This window comes from Littorina saxatilis, unplaced genomic scaffold, assembly GCF_037325665.1.
Source record: "Littorina saxatilis isolate snail1 unplaced genomic scaffold, US_GU_Lsax_2.0 scaffold_736, whole genome shotgun sequence".
Taxonomy (NCBI): domain Eukaryota; kingdom Metazoa; phylum Mollusca; class Gastropoda; order Littorinimorpha; family Littorinidae; genus Littorina; species Littorina saxatilis.
Window position 1 is genome coordinate 42,501 of NW_027126203.1, and position 5,000 is coordinate 47,500.

Genomic DNA, 5,000 nt, shown 5'->3' on the forward strand with positions numbered 1-5,000 from the left:
AATATTTTTCGTGAGTGTTGAAAAGACGCTTTACATTGTTCATTACGTTGTTTTTATTGTTGCACTTTGGTAAAGCTTAGTGGATCTCAAATCTTAAGTATGAAAATAAAATAAAAGATAACAATTACAATAATAGCATGCGGGTAATTGAGGATTAGAGAGACAGAAAGAGAGAGCGAGAGAGAGAGAGAGAGAGTGGATATCTATATACAGAGAGACAGAGACAGAGACAGAGACAGAGACAGAGACAGAGACAAATGTGTGTGAAGAAATAGAATAAAAACTTCTCTTCAAAAAAAGAAACCAAACGTGCTTAAAAAACACGTCGCGCTTTGAGGGAAATGAAAGAGTTTAAAGGGAAATAAAGTTTCTTCACTCACAAAAAAACCATTGTGCCCGCAACAAAGTAAAATGACCTTTGCTGCCATCTGCATGTCACGCAACAAGAAAACAAAACAAAACAGAGCAAAACAGAACAGAACAAAACCAAAAAGCCAACAGCAGCGGCCAGTACAAAAAGCCAACAGCAGCGGCCAGTACAAAAAGCCAACAGCAGCGGCCAGTACAAAAAGCCAACAGCAGCGGCCAGTACAAAAAGCCAACAGCAGCGGCCGGTACAAAAAGCCAACAGCAGCGGCCGGTACAAAAAGCCAACAGCAGCGGCCGGTACAAAAAGCCAACAGCAGCGGCCGGTACAAAAAGCCAACAGCAGCGGCCAGTACAAAAAGCCAACAGCAGCGGCCAGTACAAAAAGCCAACAGCAGCGGCCAGTACAAAAAGCCAACAGCAGCGGCCAGTACAAAAAGCCAACAGCAGCGGCCAGTACAAAAAGCCAACAGTAGCGGCCGGTACAAAAAGCCAACAGCAGCGGCCAGTACAAAAAGCCAACAGCAGCGGCCAGTACAAAAAGCCAACAGCAGCGGCCAGTACAAAAAGCCAACAGCAGCGGCCAGTACAAAAAGCCAACAGCAGCGGCCAGTACAAAAAGCCAACAGCAGCGGCCAGTACAAAAAGCCAACAGCAGCGGCCAGTACAAAAAGCCAACAGCAGCGGCCGGTACAAAAAGCCAACAGCAGCGGCCAGTACAAAAAGCCAACAGCAGCGGCCAGAACAAAAAGCCAACAGCAGCGGCCAGTACAAAAAGCCAACAGCAGCGGCCAGTACAAAAAGCCAACAGCAGCGGCCAGTGCACGGAGAGGATAAGACAGAAGGGGAATAAGGAAGGATGTCTTTTTTTCACCCATACATCGCCACTCTTAAAATAGAGTTCCATTAATGGGAGGAAATGACATGCGATCATCTAAGGTCGAGAAAGGAAATTGCATATCCTCTCGGTGCTCTCATGCAAGAAATTAGTTGGTGCACACTTCAATAAAACTAAATGTAAAAAGAGGATTTTTTCTTTCCAAATTACTGATTTGGTTTTGTACTCGCTACTTCTATGCTTGCCCTCGTTTTTATCTCTCCTGTTTGTTCTTTCCCCTTTTTACATTTAGTCAAGTTTTGACTAAATGTTTTAACATAGAGGGGGAATCGAGACGAGGGTCGTGGTGTATGTGTGCGTGTCTGTCTGTCTGACTGTCTGTGCGTGTGTGTGTGTGTGTAGAGCGATTCAGACCAAACTACTGGACCGATCTTTATGAAATTTGACATGAGAGTTCCTGGGAATGATATCCCCGGACAGTTTTTTCTTTTTTTCGATAAATACTTTTAATGACGTCATATCCGGCTTTTTGTAAAAGTTGAGGCGGCACTGTCACACCCTCATTTTTCAATCAAATTGATTGAAATTTTTGTAAAGCAATCTTCGACAAAGGCCGGACTTTGGTATTGCATTTCAGGTTGCTGGCTTAAAAATTAATTAATGACTTTGGTCATTAAAAATCTGAAAATTGTAATAATTTTTTTATTTTATATAAAACGATCCAAATTTACGTTCATCTTATTCTACATCATTTCCTGATTCCAAAAACATATAAATATGTTATATTTGGATTAAACACAAGCTCTGAAAATTACAAATATAAAAATTATGATCAAAATTAAATTTCCGAAATCGATTTAAAAACAATGTCCTCTTATTCCTTGTCGGTTCCTGATTCCAAAAACATATAGATATGATATTTTTTGGATTAAAAACACGCTCAGAAAGTTAAAACGAAGAGAGGTACAGAAAAGCGTGCTATGCAGCACAGCAAAACCACTACCGCGCTGAACAGGCTCGTCAGTTTCACTCCGTTTTGCACAAGCGGCGGACTACGGTCATTGTGAAAAAATGCAGTGCGTTCAGTTTCAATCTGTGAGTTCCACAGCTTGACTAAATGTAGTAATTTCGCCTTACGCGACTTGTTTCTTTATTTCATTTGTTCTTTCATTTTTATTGTTTCATTCTTTGTTTGTCGTTCTTTCGTTTTCTCTTCCTGTATTTCTTTCTGTTCTATTTATGTCTTTCTTTCTTATTTTCTTTCTTTCTTTCTTTCTTTCTTTCTTTCTGTCTTTCTTTCTTTCTTTCTTTCTTTCTTTCTATCTATCTATCTTTCTTTCTTTCTTTCTTTCTTTCTCCATACCTGTTTTAATTTATTTATCACTTTTCTTTCTTTGTTCCTTTCTTTCTTCTATGATAACGTATTCCCCTTTTACTACGATAAAGCTGTTACAGCTAATTTTACTTACACCCGTGTCAGTTACGAACGTAATTCTTAAAGGCACAGTACGCCTCCCGTAAACCATCACAGATACTGTCAGGCTTTTACACACAGTACAAACACCCTTTCGTTTAAACACTCACCGCTTGGGAACATCCTAGGTGCCCTACGTAAAGAGCGAGCAATGTTCAAAGAATTAATTTTGCGGATTGTCTGATCAGACAATCGGACGATGCGTTTTGGCGCTAGACCTAACTTTTAAAATCTAAATAATAAATTGACAGCTCGTTACACAAACATTCTGACAGCTCGTTACACAAACATTCTGACAGCTCGTTACACAAACATTCTGACAGCTCGTTACACAAACATTCTGACAGCTCGTTACACAAACATTCTGACAGCTCGTTACACAAACATTCTGACAGCTCGTTACACAAACATTCTGACAGCTCGTTACACAAACATTCTGACAGCTCGTTACACAAACATTCTGACAGCTCGTTACACAAACATTCTGACAGCTCGTTACACAAACATTCTGACAGCTCGTTACACAAACATTCTGACAGCTCGTTACACAAACATTCTGACAGCTCGTTACACAAACATTCTGACAGCTCGTTACACAAACATTCTGACAGCTCGTTACACAAACATTCTGACAGCTCGTTACACAAACATTCTGACAGCTCGTTACACAAACATTCTGACAGCTCGTTACACAAACATTCTGAACATCAACAGCCGCATCCTCCAAACATTCTATACTTCATTCATTGAATCCATTCTCACTTTCTCTTTCATCTGCTGGTATGGAGGTCTGTGTGTGAAGAGTAAGAATGTGCTTGGGCGGGTGGTGAACACATGTGGTAAGATTGTGGGGGTGAGACAGGAAGGATTGACTGTTCTGTATGAACGACGTGTGGTGCGAAAGGCCCGTTGCATCATCCAGGATAGTAGTCATGTGCTCGCTCACCACTTTGAGGTCCTGCCCTCAGGACGTCGCCTCCGCACTCCCAGATTCCGCACGCTCAGAACTAGGAACAGTTTTATTCCAAAGTCAATTGGCTTTTTAAATACCTAAGTTAATTAAAACTAGTATGTGTGCCGGTGAACATATGCACTGATTTCTGTGATGAATGAGTGTGATAACCCTCGAATGACTAGTCCTGTGATAAATATTGTTCAATGACATATCTAGTCCTGTGATAATGATAGTTTTTAGCGTTAAACTTTTAACCTATTTGGAATCATGTTACTATTCCTGTTAGTGTACATATGCGTGCGCGAGTGTAGTATGCTTCGTATGGTATTTTTATCTGTTGTCTTATTATTTGTTTTGTCTTTTAATGTGCACCACACTGAAATTTCTCTGTATGAGATAATAAAGTATTCGTATTCGTATTCGTATTCATTCTGACAGCTCGTTACACAAACATTCTGACAGCTCGTTACACAAACATTCTGAGATCTGAGACGGTGAGGAGAACTGTTTTCACTAGTTTGAAAGATCCCCTGCGAAATTTTGTTTAATAAAGTTCACCTTTCCCTAGCGACCACTTGTTTATAACGACCACTTGTTTATAACGACCACTTGTTTATAACGACCGCTTGTTTATAACGACCACTTGATTATAACGACCACTTGATTATAAAGACCACTTGTTTATAACGACCACTTGTTTATAACGACCACTTGTCCCTAGCGACCACTTGTTTATAACGACCACTTGTTTATAACGACCACTTGTTTATAACGACCACTTGTCTGTCCCCAGAGTGGTCGCTATAGACAGGTATTAACTATCATAATAATAAACGATCGCAGATTCGTCTTGATCTTTTCATCGAGGGCATCATTTAACCTTGACACATACTAAAATCAATGCTTTGGTTAGGTGATGTCCTGTATTGTACAGCATATACATGTAAAAAAAAAAATAATAATAATTAAAAAATTCACTAAAAGAGAATAAAAAAAAATTTAAAAAAAAATCAATGCATGTCTGTTTTCAGTGATAATGGGGAATTTCTTCGCCGGAATAAGTTCATGAAATGGCAATCACTATTCGGCTGAGCACGCGCCCTTAGCACACAAGTATTTTCGGTGTGGGCGACTTAAAAGTCTCAATTCAGCAGACGCTGGTGTTATTCTACGGTTAGTTTTGAATTTTCAGACCAAAATCTTGAAACAGCATGACGAACTTGCATTGAGAAGGAAGGTGTCTATGAAGGTAGTATAAATCCCGGTTTAGAATCCCCACACATCATACAACTTTATTCTGAAATATTGTTTGACGTTGCTGGACCTTTGTCTTTGTAAATCTTGTGCCATCGAAGTCATTCAAAACA

The 5,000-nt window shown here is 39.8% G+C and overlaps 1 protein-coding gene across 1 annotated transcript in view; it reads right to left on the reverse strand.

Moving 5' to 3' along the window:
- Positions 1–5,000, reverse strand: part of LOC138954654 (annexin A6-like) — a gene marked incomplete at its 5' end in the record, with an annotated part of 37,222 nt that overhangs the window by 12,643 nt on the left and 19,579 nt on the right.